The sequence below is a fragment of the Salvelinus fontinalis genome, chromosome 42 (assembly GCF_029448725.1).
Source record: "Salvelinus fontinalis isolate EN_2023a chromosome 42, ASM2944872v1, whole genome shotgun sequence".
NCBI classification, from domain to species: Eukaryota; Metazoa; Chordata; class Actinopteri; order Salmoniformes; family Salmonidae; genus Salvelinus; species Salvelinus fontinalis.
Window position 1 is genome coordinate 6,506,220 of NC_074706.1, and position 17,958 is coordinate 6,524,177.

The 17,958-nt window shown below is 41.0% G+C and overlaps 1 long non-coding RNA gene across 1 annotated transcript in view; it reads left to right on the forward strand.

Moving 5' to 3' along the window:
- LOC129840932 (uncharacterized) overlaps nucleotides 1–17,386 on the forward strand; it is a 42,208-nt gene extending 24,822 nt beyond the window's left edge. The window contains exon 3 of the long non-coding RNA XR_008757261.1: nucleotides 14,598–17,386. This is a non-coding gene — a long non-coding RNA (uncharacterized LOC129840932). The remainder of the gene's footprint in view (nucleotides 1–14,597) is intronic.
- Nucleotides 17,387–17,958: the final 572 nt, after the last annotated feature.

The window sequence follows — 17,958 nt, forward strand, 5'->3', positions numbered from 1 at the left end:
GTGTGTGTGTGTGTGTGTGTGTGTGTGTGTGTGTGTGTGTGTGTGTGTGTGTGTGTGCGTCTATAATATGGGTGTTTGTTACAACTATTAGCATGCAATGCTTGATCTATAACAGTAGGAGGATAGTTGGAATCAGATCTTCTGTGAAGGAAATATGTCTATAAGCATTTATCGTTGAGCTTCAAGACAAATCTATAATTCCTGCTAATTCCTATTAGCTGATGCATTAATAAAAACACAAGTGAGGTTGTCTCAATCTGATAGTTAGCTTCCAAATGTATGCATCCTCCTCTTCCATAATTAATGGAGATTTGAGGGAAAGCGCCTGAGGGCCTAACGACTGTATTTTACACTGTTAGTGCTTATTAAAGGTTGAAAAGGATTATAGGCAGTTCTATTCTGGGACATGTCTCCTAATTGTAGAGGATGGGGAGAGTCTCAAGTGTCTATCTCTTTGCTTTTGGCTAGCAGCAGGTTGCATTTATATGTAATCATATCAGGCGAATGCTAGCAGCAGGTTATACAGTATTCACATAGATAGACATGTAGCCATTTGAGGATAATGCTAGCAGCAGGTTAAACACTATTCATATAGATAGACATGCAGCCATTTGAGGATAATGCTAGTAGCAGGTTAAACACTATTCATATAGATAGACATACAGCCATTTGAGGATAATGCTAGTAGCAGGTTATACAGTATTCATATAGATAGACATGCAGCCATTTGAGGATAATGCTAGTAGCAGGTTAAACAGTATTCATATAGATAGACATACAGCCATTTGAGGATAATGCTAGTAGCAGGTTATACAGTATTCATATAGATAGACATGCAGCCATTTGAGGATAATGCTAGCAGCAGGTTAAACAGTATTCATATAGATAGACATGCAGCCATTTGAGGATAATGCTAGCAGCAGGTTAAACAGTATTCATATAGACATGCAGCCATTTGAGGATAATGCTAGCAGCAGGTTATACAGTATTCATATAGATAGACATGCAGCCATTTGAGGATAATGCTAGTAGCAGGTTATACAGTATTCATATAGATAGACATGCAGCCATTTGAGGATAATGCTAGTAGCAGGTTATACAGTATTCATATAGATAGACATGCAGCCATTTGAGGATAATGCTAGTAGCAGGTTATACAGTATTCATATAGATAGACATGCAGCCATTTGAGGATAATGCTAGTAGCAGGTTATACAGTATTCATATAGATAGACATGCAGCCATTTGAGGATAATGCTAGCAGCAGGTTATACAGTATTCATATAGATAGACATGCAGCCATTTGAGGATAATGCTAGTAGCAGGTTATACAGTATTCATATAGATAGACATGCAGCCATTTGAGGATAATGCTAGTAGCAGGTTATACAGTATTCATATAGATGGAGATGCAGCCATTTGAGGATAATGTTAGTGTAATATTAATGGTAGCATTGAATTATTTGTACACATTACATACAGCATGCTGTACTGAATGCCTCTGTATGTCTGAAAATCTTATCCTCTCACTCTAGATAGGTTCTATATGCCATTACACCTCTTACCGACCCCATTCAACACTCTAGATACAGGTTCTATATGCCATTACACCTCTTACCGACCCCATTCAACACTATAGATACAGGTTCTATATGCCATTATACCTCTTACCGACCCCATTCAACACTATAGATATAGGTTCTATATGCCATTACATCTCTTACCGACCCCATTCATCACTGTAGATACAGGTTCTATATGCCATTACACCTCTTACCGACCCCATTCAATTCTCTAGATACAAAGCAAAAGTAACAATTTGAGAGCACGCAATGTCTCAAACACTCAGATAATCATCAACTAATACACTACAAATTAATTCACCAACTATTTGACTGAAATGCTGCCAATTTAAACTTGCTCCTATTCCAAATTCTCTGCTTTGTTCTCAAACAAATATTGGCAGCTACATACACATGATGTGGGACTGCCCCAGTGTGAAGACCTTTTGGTCACAGGTTGTCAGGTCTGTGTCAAGCATAGTTGGTGCTGCCATTCCTTATCTCCCCAATATATTATTGGTGAATGATGACTCCTTAGAAACGAGAAACCCCAGAAACGAGTATGGTTGTCCGTACTGACTGCTGCAAAAATAGTGTTCAAATGGAAGCCTCCACCTAAGCTCAGCATAACTAAATGGCAGCAAATCTTCCTTGACGTTCTTTCACTAGAGCTCTCCATAGCAACATGTGAACAGCTCCAAGTAAACAACATTAGATACATTCAGTAGAGCAGTCAAAAAGGTCAAAAGCTAATTTTGAGCTAATAATGTAATCATGTTCGAATTTTATCAATTGTATTTTGAATATCTGTATCGAATATTGATGTGTGCAGGCTGATTGTATTAATGTGTGGCTTGTTCCCACAAACAATCTTACAAATATAAGATGAGTTACCCATGATGTTTTGTTTTATGCATAGATATGTTCACACCATGAGCCCGTGGGAGGAGAGGAATAATAAAAAGTTGGCCAAAAAAAGAAGAAACACACTGTCACGTTGTGAATGTAGGTGGCAGGGAAGTCAAGCGCAGGAGAATTAAACTTGGTACAAATGGAATATTTTAATAACTTAAAACATAAAATCCAAAACCAAAGTCCATAATGAAATAAATGTGGGTACAAGAACCTGTCGCACACCAATCCATAGAACATGAACATAACAATAAACAATCTCTGACAAGGACATGAGGGGAAACAGAGGGTTAAATACACAACAATTAATGAATGGGATTGGAACCAGGTGTGGAAGAAGACCGGACAAAACCAATGGAAAATGAAACATAGATCAATGATGGCTAGAAGACCGGTGACGTCGATCGCCGAGCACCGCCCGAACAAGGACGAAGTCGTGACACACACAGATAAAAACAAATATATATTTAGTAGTTTAATAACAAAATACATTCCATTCCACAAGGCCCATCCGCTTTCTTCTGTACAATTTACAGCTATAGCTACTCACTTATTTGCACTGATTTATTGCGGACGCCACAGGGAATTTGATAAATGCGTTATAAGGAATATTTATCAGCTTAGCCCTATTCACTGGGGAACCTTAACACAGAACCACACTGTTTTGCTTGTCCTCGCTTTTATTAATATGTCGAGAAAATTGATCCGCAGCAAAGTGTGTCGCGCGTGTGTGTGTGCGTGCGTGCATGCGTGTGCCTTGAAAGCAAGCATTATTTCTCGCTCTGATGATGAATCTTTCTCTATGCTACACAGACCACGTTCCTTCACTGAAAAATGAATAAAAACACTATGCAATTCAAATGAAAGGGATCTTTGCTTTCGCTCCGAGAATGGGGCCATTGTCAACATGAAACAAAATGAGATCACAGCCATTTTTCTTGTTACACACTTCCAACCACAAGAAAAGGGCTCCAAATGTGATTAATCGCCAGCAATGTGAACATCTAGCATTTAACATAAAGAATGTGCCATTATGGATACACTCACTTTAAGCTGCAACAATGTTCCCTTTGTTCTAGAAGAACCCATTGAGGTAAACAACAATGCAACTGTCGTGGTTTGATGATGCAATACTTAAAAATATATAGAACTCATACAAGGCTCAATATCACATTGTGATCGTGCATCAACGCAATGGCAAGCAATTCCACGTCAACAAATACACGGGAAAGCAACACTTGTCGTCTCGAAGAGAAAAAATGAATCCACACCTTCACAACATATGATTCCAGTTTATTTCAGCCAGCAAACATGTACTGTATATGCATACGTGTGAGATTTAAGTCATTAATTTTCACAAGCTTTATGAAATTGCACTTCCCATCCTACTTGTTATATTCCTCTGCGTTACAGTATCTTGTTGTACAGAGAAACTCTTAATATTACACACACAAAAGGAATGGTATTGGTAATGGTAACAACGTATTGGAATGAGATCTGTAGACTGCATTTCGGGTTTTCCATTCCATTTGTTCAAATCATACATACAGTCTTTTTAAAGATGTTAAATCTCACGAGGGAACTTAATATGTTACATTGGTCGCTGTGTTTCCACTGTAAATATAAACGCCAAGCTAAGCCATTCCATTGGTCCTAAAGAGAAATCACCGCCCACCGGGTGACTCAACCTCACTTCCAGGTTGGTACTGGAATGTATGAATGGAATTAGGGCCTAGGAAAGAGGTTGCGTCCCAAACTGCACCTTATTCGCTACAAAGTGCACTACTTCTGACTAGGGCCCATAGGTATTTGGTAAAAGATGTGCACTATGGCGAAAAGGGTGCCATTTGGTTCTAAGATCGAGTGATAATTGATTCAGAGTGATAATGGACTGGCGCACTTTGCTTCCAAAACCCAGCTCCGAACAAAGGCTAATGGGTGTAATGTACTATGTGTGTAGTAGTTAATCACCCTTTTTAAAATGGAGTTTATGACAATAACTGGTTCCTGTTCAGCAGTTTTCCAATAGTTCACCAAGTGCTCATGGTAATGTTGTATCCATTAGGCCTATTCGGTGACCCTCGCATAATTCCTCATTTTCGGGGGCAAATAAACTGAAAGCAATTTTTTTTGCTTTCAGGAACACGACTCACTATAGCGTAGTTCGGCGAGATTAGACACATATGTACGATCGTTGGCAATAACATTTATTTGATATCACTATGTTATTTCCATGATTCTACCATAGCCAAAACGATAGCTATATTGTGGTCATGACAGCCATCGGGGGAGGGGGGGGGGGGGGCATCTGCTGTAGAGAAAGTATAGATGCTATAGAAGTGAATTAGTATGGCTGTAACTAGCATAGTGTTTCTGCATATATGGTGCAATTATCATCCATACCATTCCATGAAACATTTTCTAAAGTCTGAATTGAGATCACTCTATTCTCACAGGCCTCTGACGTAAGCTATGCTATGCATCCAAAAATGATATCCATCTGCCATAGCGATCACTCAATCCTCTAGTGATAAAACCTGGCTACGAGGCGATGAGTCGATGAGGCTCTAACAACCTAAAGGAGAAGAAATGCTTAGCTCAGGTTTTTGCGCTTGTTTATCCTCTGCATAAATGAGTGGTTAACCACGAGAAATGCAACGGTACGGGAATCAAACTCCTCGGGGGCTTAATTAGATCCTGTGTGTCGGATGGTTCCCTCTTGGCTCCACGGCCCAGCCACCCAGCCAGAGCGCAGAGGCAGACCATTTTGTACGTATATTTATCAATCCAGAAACACACAAAGTGTAAATGCTGTGTGTTGACTAAAATGCTGTTTTTATTTTCAAATCATGCTGCTTATGACGTTGAGGTGAACTTTCAATGCACAGTAGAACATAGAAACGGAACATAGAATGTATTCTAGATGAGACCTATATGAGATTTGATTTTGATGAAACACAGCGTTTAAGTCCCTGTTAAATGACTAAGAGGGACATAGATTGAAACTATAATGTGTGCATACATTTTACATTGAAACTAGGATGTATTCCGTTTTAGGGAAGAATTTTTTTTTTTAAGCACTGAAAAGGCAATGAGAGATTTAGCCACTGGTGTGATGCCAGAGAAAGTCCATCGTCAGCTCTGTGTGGGGTGAAAGAGGTTAAGAAGAAGGAACCCTTTTCTCTCAATTACACTTGGAGGATAAAGCCCTCCACCCTCAGTGAGAAATAACTCATGAATATCGCAAATTGAAGTTAGAGTTCACATTATAGAACAGCGTTTGGCTTCACATTCAATTGTCCCTAGGCAGCAAATGTTTTTGGTGTAATGTCAACAAATTAATGTTGATATGCTCTTCGAATGGAATCCAGCAGAATGGTTCAAGGACATGGGCTGAGAAAGAAGCTTTCGAGGGGTTTAGCTTGCGGGTTATGTTCGAGAGGTTGGTTATACTTCCTACAAGTTGTTGAAAATAAAGTACAGTGTTACTTAATCGACATATCTCAAGGTATCTCTTTATGGAGATTCAACATTGATACACCCTGTCACGCCCTGACCTTAGAGATCCTTTTTATGTCTCTATTTTGGTTGGTCAGGGCGTGAGTTGGGGTGGGCATTCTATGTTTTGTTCTGTGTGTTGTATTTCTATGTGTTTGGCCTGGTATGGTTCCCAATCAGAGGCAGCTGTCAATCGTTGTCTCTGATTGAGAACCATACTTAGGTAGTCTGTTCCCACCTGTATTTGTGGGTAGTTGTTTTCTGTTTTGTGTATTGCACCTTGCAGAATTGTTCGTTTGTCATTTTTTGTTCAAGTATTCGTATTTATAAAAAGTATAATGAATACTTACCACGCTCCACCTTGGTCTTCTCCTTCTCCCAACGACAATCGTTACACACACACACACTCGCACACATCTTCACCCCGTGGGCCTCGATTCCCACTAACAAGCAATTCTTTGTCATTGAGGGTTATGATATCTGTAATACACACTTATAATGCGCGGCAATACAGAGAACACACATCCCTTAAAGGAACACTCCACCCAAAATGCAGCATCATGCGGGGATGATTTCTGTATTTAGAAAGTTACATATGTTGAACACTTGATTGCTGACAAGCAAAACATTTTGGGACTATGTCAACAATGGACTAATGAAACAAACACCAAAATATAGTTTTTGGGTGGAGTTTGCCTTTCAGGCCCAGGTAAACAAAGTGACAGCCTGCATTTTCTCTCCCACAAACTCAATTGTGTTGATCTACGTATTTTATACTCCCTTGTTACACTTCCCAGCGAGTCTCTGACGAGGTTGTGCTGTACTGTAATGTACTGTGCTGTACTATCCAACCCACATTGTGACCCCCTCAGGAGAACATACACAATGAGAGATCAGTGAAGCACGTTATCACAGTATACTGTAGCTTCTGTTATCAATATACACTGAGTGTACAAAAGATCAGGAACTCTTTCCATGACATAGACTGACCAGGTGAATCCAGGTGAAAGCTATCATCCCTTATTGATGTCACTTGTTAAATCCACTTCAATCAGTGTAGATGAAGGGGAGGAGACAGGTTAAAGAAAGACTTTTACGCCTTGAGACAATTGAGACATGGATTGTGTATGTGTGTCATTCAGAGGGTGAATGGGCAAGACAAAAGATTTAAGTGCCTTTGAACAGGGTACGGTAGTAGGTGCCAGGCACACCGGTTTGTGTCAAGAACTGCAACGCTGCTGGGTTTTTCACGCTCAACAGTTTCCCGTGTGTATCAAGAACGGTCCACCACCAAAGTATTGGAGTCAACATGGGCCAGCATCTCTGTGGAACGCTTTCGACACCTTGTAGAGTCCATGCCCCAAAGAGTTGAGGCTGTTCTGAGGGCGAAATGGGGTGCAACTCAATATTAGGAAGGTTTTTCTAATGTTTGGTATACTCCGTGTACTGTAACACAGTTCATCTCTGACACTGTGATTCCAGGATTCCAACTCTCCTCACAACGTACTCAACATACTCCAAACGCACCTGAGTCAGAAGAACCTGTAGTATCATATCAAGTAGTGTATATCTGAGTCAGCCATTTTGGTTATGGAGCTACAGTGACAGGACAATAGAAACTAAACTACTTCCAATCATTATTATTCCAAACCAAAGACAGCTGTTCTCCATTTAGTTGTCTTTCGTGATGCTCTATCAAATTCTTGCTGCACTCTGTGATATATTTGCTATTCAAAGAGCTCTTTCTGAACATAACTGGTCATAAGCTTAAGCTAGTAGGCCTATGCCATTTGCTAAACTGGAATTTACCTCGAATTCAACCTGACACACACGCTATGGGGAACGTGGATGCTTCGTTGTTGATACAGTCAGTCGAGCACCGTTTTACGAGTAAGATGTCTAGCCAATTACAGATCAAGCATGTTACTCATGAAAGTTATATCTCTTGTAAAGAAAAGTAATGTAATATGGCCAGGGGCGCCCCAGGGATTTTGGGCCCCGTGAAAAGATATCACATTGGGCCCCACCCCCACAGGCCACACCAACCCTGTGCAATTGCTGTAACCACACACCTCCAGAACCCACTCAACCCATTCAAAGCTTTAAATAACGCGACCTTTGCAGGCTTGCAACTCTCTTGTAGTCCAATATTTACTGTACGATATTTACTGACAGTGAGCTGTGAAAATATAACACTGTGCAGACATGCATGCAACATTCTGCATACAGTGGAATTCACTCTTTGATGCAAGACTGATACCCTCTATAAGAAATGTGCTAAAGGCGGTCTTTTACAGTCTAAATGTCATTTTAATGGTACAAATCTTGAATGGAAAATTCTCTTAACATTAATGAATAACTTAAATATACATTAACCTCTTCAATTAAAATACATTATCATCTATAGAATGATAAAACAAAGAAAATAATGAAATCAGCAGCAGATTTCTGAACTAAGTATACATACCAACTAGATAATAAGCAGCTGTAAAAGTGGAAATGGAAAACCAAATGGAAATGGAAAGGCCTGATGGTGGCGCTAGAGGAAAGGTCAAGAGGTCACCAAATCAAGAGGTTTCTTCCACTCGGGGTCTTGATTGTGCACAACAACTTTTATGGCAATCCAGCCATTACTTTGAGATATATCTTGTTCTCAGTCTGGTTCTCAGCCTGTGGGCATCATGTGTGTAGTGATCCAATATCCATAGCCATGCCATTTAACAGTTATCACTGGCCCTTGCTCAGCCTTCTTGCTAGCAAGAGGGGGGGGGGGGGGGGGGGGGGCAAAACAGAGGCTCTCTGGATGTTTACTTTTTGATTAGGGCCCCTATCAGTCACAAGCCCTTAGAGTAGTCTTAACTTTTCTCCCCCATACAGTGCCCCTGAATATGGCTCAGAAGCAAAATGGCTCAGATAACACTAAACGAAATGAGACATTGAATGCTCTCCCTCCTGTTGGTCCGGGGCGTTGATGTTAAACAATTTCATGATTATGCAAATGACGGTAACCTTATATCATAGCAAGATATGGAGGTGTATTCCAGTGGAGGCTAGTGGAAGGAGAAATAAGGAGGATGGGCTCCCCATTCCACCCCATGTATCCTTCCACCAGCCTCCACTGGTGAATCTACTGCATTGTCCATAACCTCAGGTGGCTAAATGGTGTTTGAGAGAAACATTGTGTAAAAAAATAATACATTTACATCCATATGTTTTCTCTCTCCGAGCTGTAACCCTGCCTCCATGGAGAACAAGATTGAGATGGAGAATGATTGGGCATCATGCAAGGATTCTGTTCCCCGCATCACGGTGTCAACAATGTTCTAATTAGGCCCTTGCTAAATGGCATTTGTTTAGCAGACTGAATCAACAGGCATGAGATTCAGTCGCAATAATTGCTGTCACACAATTAGCTGTAATTACTTTAAATCTATACAGCTGTGACACAGTTGAGTTATTATAGTGTATGGGAGATGATTCCAGGAAATAGAATGTGTTTCATGTCATACTAGTAGGTTCAATGGCTGTGCTTCGGAAGTAGGCACACTAGTGGTAATGTGATTCAACCGTGTAGTTAGAGCAGACAATATGGTTCGCTAGAGATAATTGCCTTCTAAATCAGGTCAGTCCAAACATTGTTGTGACGGCCAGTAACTAGCATTAATCAATGACTACAATCTCCCATATCAACGTAAGCTATTGTCACACGAGATGCTAGAAGAGTACTCCAAACCACCAGCCTTTCATTTGAGTACATGAGTGGGAATATTTCTACCATGTATGTTGAGCACATGTTTATAGGTTGGAATGAATGGGAAATGGTAGAAATTAAATAATTCACTATTGTAGCCTATGGGTATATAGTATACACACTTCAGACTCAAAGGAACAGCAAATAACAAATGTAAACACACTGCATGCTCTACAATCACTGGAGGCTCTACAGAGTTTGGAGCCCTCTGTTGTATTTGTAGTTGATACTACTATTAGTGCCGTACATGCAGTACAATTTATTGGATCTGTGAATTGTACTTACATCAAAGATCATAACATGTCCAAGAGGCAATTGTATTCACATCAAAGATCATAATGTGTTCAACATTAGCCAAACAGGAGTTCCTGGCTCATTAGCGATTCCTTATCATCCCTGAAATGCCCTCCAAAGAAAAAAATGAAAATGGCCTCCAAGTTGGCAAGTAAGATGTTATTGTTCATTGATGGTTTTTGGTGGGGGGGTTTTGACACCTACTGCTGCACTGTTTGAAGATGAAGAGAATGAAGACAATCAGAAGAGGACAGGCATGCAGTCCATTAGTACTGAACAGTGTTAGGGAAGCTACTCTGAACCCAAATTGCTTCTGTAAATCGCTCTGGATAAGAGCGAATTACTAAATTACTAAAATGTATGGTTTATCAAACTACCAATTACTTCACACTAGAAGAAGTTACGCTACCCTTAAGATAAATATAATTTACTTAACGAAAGCTACTTTGAAAAAGTTGTTTGCTAGTTCGGGAAAAATTGTCATATCTTAATCTGAAATGTCATAGACTGCAAATTGCAAAAACAGATGACTGTGGAGTCAGATGTTAAAAGTATGTGTAATTTAGCCTATTGAACACAAAAACTATGTTTCAAGTGAGATTTAGGCATATTTCACCCATATTTTCTTCCTTTTCTTGCAAAATAATGTAGTGTGTAGTTCCAGTAGTTTGCTACACAGCTTCATGGAAAAAAGTAATTCACAACTGAAAACACTATCAAGATTTGAATTTAGTTCAACTTCCACCAAGCTACTGCAAATTGTAGTTTAATTACTACTTGAACCACAGATAGAACAATGAGCCAGATGTTTGATCTGAAGCATCCGGTTGGCATTTCCACTCAGCACCAAATATGGTGATGAGAGGAAGCCCACTGGCCGGCAGTGGGAGTTAACGGAGCGAGATGGATTTTGGCATTCTGCAAATTTTCTCACCAATGAAACATTGAATCTCGATACAGTTTTCTGTTCCCAACACTAACATCTCTTACAAACAGAGTGGACTAAGTTTTGTAGACTTTACCCTTTGCCAACGTTTTAAAAAATGGTGTTGTTTAGAAGGAGTGCAAGGGCAAATTGAGTTATTGCACACGAGCACTTCACAGAGTAGACGTTCCCTAATGGAAATATGCAAATCCATTCTAGAATGCACCAATAGGATCTTTGCTAGCTCGTGCTTGGCTCTGCCCACCTTCTTGTTTGTTCTGCCCACTATGATTCATTTGCTCCGGAAACGACAGTCTATCTTGGATTAGTTATAATAAATATTTGCTTGAACTACATATAGTTCACTACTCCCCAACACTGGTAATGCATGTGTTGTTGCAATCTATATAAATACATTTAGAGGATGAATCAAGAGGAACTTGAGGATGACTGTGTGTGGTAGATATATGTACACATGTCCATGCTCCACAGAAGTGGCATGCTTTTCATAATAGTAAAGGATGGAAAACCTACAACGAGAAGGAACCTTAGAACTCCACGACGGTTTACTCGCTAAATATATGAAGTAGGTGAAATAATTCGACCGAAAAGAAGAGGAAAGCCACTGAATGCTATGAAGGATGATCTTGAAGGCTACAGTATCTCCCCACATGTTCTTACCTGACTATCAAAAGATGTTCAGGTGCTCACATCACAGCGTCGCCGAAACACAAGTATGAAGGAGTGCTTCCTCTATGTCTTACTGTGCATGATTAAATTGAGACTTGATCTCATTTAGCTGTAATGATAAATGATCCCTCTCCCCAACCTTGAACCAGAGGTGCCTCCTAAATCCATTTACAACCTGTGTGTGTAAGCTAGTTATATCTTTTTCATAGCTAGACTGTAGCGGTGAACAAGACGGATTCTGTTATCCATCTTGGGTGCGGTTGTTTCTTTCTCAAGTCAAATCAAATCCAAATGTATTGGTCACATACACATGGTTAGCAGATGTTGTTGTGAGTGTAGCAGTATCTAACAGGTAATATCTAACAAATTCCACAACCAGACCTAATACACACAATCTAGTAATGGGATGGGATAAGAATATGTAAGTATAAAATATATGGAGGAGCAGTGACAGAGCGGCTAAGATGCAATAGATAGTAAAGTGAAGGATACAGTATACAGTAAATACATATGAGATGAGTATTGCGAGATACGTAAACATTCTTAAAGTGGCATTATCAAAGTGACTAGTGTTCCATTTATTAAAGTGGCCAATGATATAGGCAGCTGTCTCTCTGTGCTAGTGGTGGCTGTTTAACAATCTGATGGCCTTGAGATAGAAGCTGTATTTTTATCTCTTTGTCCCAGCTCTGATGCACCTGTACTGGCCTCGCCTTCTGGATGGAAGCGGAGTGAACAGGCAGTGGCTCGGGTGGTTATTGTCCTTGATGATCTTTTTTGCCTTCCTGTGTTGTAGGTGAGCTGGAGGGCAGGTAGTTTGCCCCCGGTGATGCGTTGTGCAGACGGCACCACCCTTTGGAGAGCCCTGTGGTTGTGGGCGGTGCAGTTGCCGTACGAAATTGGGTTGCGCCTTCGTCACCACACTGTCTGTGTGCGTGGGCCATTTCAGTTTGTCTGATGTGTACACTGAGGAACTTAAAACATTCCACCTTCTCCACTGCTGTCCTGTCGATGTGGATAAGGGGGTGCTCCCTCTCCCTCCCCACCTCCTCCCTGTAGGCTGTCTCGTCATTGTTGGTAATCAGGTCTACCACTGTAGTGTCGGTTGCAGACTTGATGATTGAGTTGGAGGCGTGCATGGCCATGCAGTCATGGGTAAACAGGGAGTACAGGAGGGGGCTGAGAACGCACCCTTGTGGGGCCCCAGTGTTGAGGATCAGCGGAGTGGAGATGTTGTTTCCTACCTTAACCACCTGGGGGCGGCCAGTCAGCAAGTCCAGGACCCAATTGCACAGGGCGGGGTTGAGACCCAGGGCCTCAAGCTTAATGATGAGCTTGGAGGGTACTGTGGTGTTGAACGCTGAGCTGTAGTCAATGAACAGCATTCTTACATAGGTATTCTTCTTGTCCAGATGGGATAGTGCAGTGTGCAGTGTGATGGCGATTGCATCGTCTGTGGACCTGTTGGGGCGGTAAGCAAATTGAGTGTGTCTAGGGTGACAGGTAGGGTGGAGGTGATATGGTCCTTGACTAGTCTCTCAAAGCACTTCACGATGACAGAAGTGACTGCTACGGGGCTTTGCTCTGTATTGAGTCGTGTAAAGATATTTTGGATTCTTTGCATAAAAACATAAAAACTAATAATTATTTTCTGAGTTTACATTTCATACAACACAACAATCTAAAGAGAGACTACTGAAGTTACTGACGTCATTGGAAGCTACTGAAACCACTCCATTAAATGAATAACTTAATCAGGTAGAGTTATGTTTGTCGTGATTACTTGGGAAGGCTTTGATAGACTGTCATCTTTATTCTCACCTGGTTCACAGAGAGCAAACGTCTGTGTGTGTGTGTCCCGCTCTCTCTCTCCATCTCACTATCTCTCTCTCTCTCTCTGGCGCTGTGGGCATCTCTCTCTCCGTCTCTCTATCTCTCTCTCTCTCTGGCGCTGTGGGCATCTCTCGCTACCTCTCTGTTGCTCTTTTTCTCTCTGACTCCCTGTCTGTCCCTCCCACGCCGCCTCATCACAACCAGCAGGAACAAAGCAGTGGCCCCCCTGTCACTGTAAACCTCTCCTTCCTCCATCATTATCAACAGCCTCACACAGCATGGGGCAATTACAAAGAATGGCTCTACATGGAACTCATTAATGGATTTGTGGGAATAATTAATGAAAGGAAAGTCACTTTTACAAAGTGTTCACAAAGTCACTGTTGTGTCACTCAAACTGTATGGTAAGTTTGGAGTAAGAGAAGTTGGGTTTCTTTTTCAAAATGGCCACCAACAGAGAATATGCAAAACCCCGGGACAGCAATAGGATCATTAATGGGAGCCAGACTGAGGCGGATTGCAAATCCTCAAAGATGAACGCAGATCAAGAACGCATTTCACGCTGCTTTTAACATCTCCCTAAAACGATAGGAAGGTAACACATTAATCAAAATGAATTAGATGAATAAAAAAAAAGAAAAGAAAAAAGAAAAAACGATCGATTTCATAAATAGGATCTCATGGAGGGAGCTGGATGGCTAGAGGGGATTTGCAACATGCTGTAAACCAGGGCCTCACAGAACCATAGTGACCGTGGAATCAAACAGAAAAACCAATAAGACATCCAATAAACCGGTGCCCTTGGGTGTGAGGCTTCGAGACCTGACACCGCATGACACACATCCCACCCCCGCCCCCTTCCTCCCCCGCATCTTAGAAGGCAGCCAATAGAGTTCATTAGACAGCCAATTACTCACAATAACATATTTTATACAGGAAGCACCGCGTGACTCTGCGACTGTGAGATCCCCTGCAGCGCGTTACAGAGTGTGTGTGTGTGCGTGTGAGAGACCCATTAAATCTAGCTGAGGCCTACGTATCCTGGGGTGGAGCCTGGGGTATACATTTGCCTTTTTCCCCTTTTGATAAGTGATATATCTTTAATGTTTCTTTTAATTTGATCTATTTTCAGCGTGTTCCAGTTCACGGCAATATCCAGCAACTTCACATAGCCATTGAAGAGGAGTGGGACTACAATCCACCAGCCACAATCAACAGCCTGATCAACTCTATGCCAAGGAGATGTGTCGCGCTGCATGAGGCAAATGGTGGTCACACCAGAAAATGAATGAAAATGTTCTGATCCACACCCCTACCTTTTTTTAAGGTCTGTGACCAACACATGCATATCTGTATTCCCAGTCATGTGAAATCCATAGATTAGGGCTTAATGCATTTATTTCAATTGACTGATTTCAATTGATGAAAAGTAACTCAGTAAAATCGTTGAAATTGTTGATGTTGCGTTTATATTTTTGTTCAGTGTAGTCTCTGTGGGATATGTATTATCCAGGCATTTTGGTATAGGGGCCTATGTTGATGAGCTGATGAGCATTTCAGACCATCCCTATACTCAGGAAGGGGCCATGGGTTCAGTTATGGGATGGGAGTCATTATGCTAGATTCAAGACAGGGTTCAGTTATGGGATTGAAGTCATTATGCTAGATTCAAGACAGGGTTCAGTTATGGGATGGGAGTCATTATGCTAGATTCAAGACAGGGTTCAGTTATGGGATTGAAGTCATTATGCTAGATTCAAGACAGGGTTCAGTTATGGGATTGAAGTCATTATGCTAGATTCAAGACAGGGTTCAGTTATGGGATGGGAGTCATTATGCTAGATTCAAGACAGGGTTCAGTTATGGGATGGGAGTCATTATGCTAGATTCAAGACAGGGTTCAGTTATGGGATTGAAGTCATTATGCTAGATTCAAGACAGGGTTCAGTTATGGGATGGGAGTCATTATGCTAGATTCAAGACAGGGCTCAGTTATGGGATGGAAGAGATTGATCAGCTAGAGTCAAGGCAACACACTGAGTTTGTGTTGACTTTACAGACATTCAGCTCCTTTAACAAGTTTAGATGTTTTAACAACAGAGTTTAGTTCTATTTCTATGGTTTTTGCAGTACAACCACACAAATAAGTGCTAACCCACAGGGCACAGACGTCATTTCAACGTCTAGTTTAGATTTACAGTTAGTGGATTTGTCAACAAATGTGAATTCAATGTGAAATCAGCCAAACATGTTTACAATGTCATTGTATTTTGGTTAAAAGATGGGTTGATTACTTTATATTGATGACTTTTTGCAAATCCAATCAGTTTTCCACGTTGATTCACCATCGTCACATAGATTTTTGTTGTTGTTGAAATAACGTGGAAACAACATTGATTCAACTGGTTTTTGTCCAACGGGAAGTTAATCCTGAAAAGTCTATTCATCTTTAGCTGTTTAGCAGTTACAGCCCACTCTGACAGGAATGTGTAAATTGCTTGTGATCATGTGTAGTTTAGGACTAGGACTAGGACAGGACTTGACAGGTTGTAATACTTTCTTGATCAAAATGAGGATGCACTGCACACAATTGTGGGAAAACCCAACAGATACAATTCATTATTCTAATCACACAAATGGCTCACAAAGAAAATGTATGACTCAATGGTACACCGTGATAGTCATGGCCCCCATGCTCATTGATGACAGTTTTGTATGGCAGGATTTTCTTTGTGACATTAATCATTTCATTACAGTGCTTGTCGCTACCAAGACCACACCAGTGGCTTTTTCTCCTCTCCCCTTCATTATTCAAAACTGAAAAGGTTACATTGATTTCTGGTGCCATTTCCCCAGCTCAGCGATGGAATCTTAATAAATCAAATCATTTTTGACAGTTGGTGGCGCAGGCAGGCAGGGGCACCAGCGTTCTAGAATATTGGATTCTTGCAGCTGTGCCATCCTGTTTGCATTTCGTCGTCGGCACAGAGACGGTTGGTATTTAGAGTAATGACCAGGTGACACTGGTAGAATGTCACAAGGGGGAGTTTTTCCATGCATGGTCTGACAGCTGGATGTGACAGGAGTAAGATTATAACAAGTTAGACTTTTTACTTTGTACCTGAAGTTGGTGGATAATGGATTTATTTTGTTGGGCGGGGGGTAACGACAACACCAGAACACCCAAACACCCATTTCTAATGCAGGGATCCATAACAATGTATTAATTTGAATGTTATTGGTCTGTTGCTGTTCAGATGAAGATTTAAATGAACAAAATAATCACAAGTTTTCTAAACTAATGCAGTTTCCACTTTCCCTCCCTTGTGTTGCTGTTGCAAACATTAGTATAAATAGCTGTTGTCTTAGACTACTGACAATCTCAATCACAAATTGTTCTGGGTGTAGCTCTTAGCTGGTATATAAATCTATAAGAGCTGGGAAGCTGGACGACCTAGATCCTGTAACACTCCCCTCCAGATGCCTTTGTTGACAGAGAAAGCTCTCCTCCCTTTCTCTCTCTATCCCTTCTCTTGCTCTCTCTCTATCTCTCTCTCCCTTCTCTTCTCTCTCTCCATCACTCTCTCTTTCCCCATTGTGCCCTATCACCATATGAGGAGGGGAGAGAATCAGAGACGGTTAACACTTTAACGCCCTGACCATAGAGAGCCCTTGGTTCTCCATGGTGTAGTATGGTCTAGTATATTTATTTCTATGTTGGTGTGCTTGGTATGGTTCCCAATTAGAGGCAGCTGGTAATCGTTGCCTCTAATTGGGGATCCTATTTAGGTAACCTTTTTCCCACCTGTGTTTTGTGGGATATTGTTTTGAGTTAGTGCATGTGGCACTGCTGATGTCACGGTTCGTTATTTGTTTCTTTTTGTTTGGAAGTTTCGCGTAAATAAATATGTGGAACTTTAATCACGCTGCGCCTTGGTCCGTCTCTCCACACAACCGTGACACACACACACACACACACACACACACACACACACACACACACACACACACACACACACACACACACACACACACACACACACACACACACACACACACACACACACACACACACACACACACGGCAACAGAACAAACTGAACAAATACAATGTAATCCTGGTTAAGGCAGACAGCTTGGAAACGATGATCCACACACAAGCAGAAGAACAAATAGACTGACGGTTGGGTAATATTTTCACAGGGATCTGATGATCTTTTAGAAAGTTTTCCCTCTCATGTCATGTTTGTTTTTCTGGGCAACCCAATGCAGTGAACAAAATGGAACATGGCATGTACTTTCAGACTGAAATCTTGAACTTGAAAGAACTCAGACTTTTATACATTTGTTCTGTTCTGTACGGTAACGGAGACTCTCTTGTAAATCAAAAGTTCATCCGAATACAGTATTTAATCAATATGCACAATATGGTTATCTGATGTTTCTTAATCTCTTGTTTCTTTCTCTTTTTGTTTTGGGATTATTTGTGTATT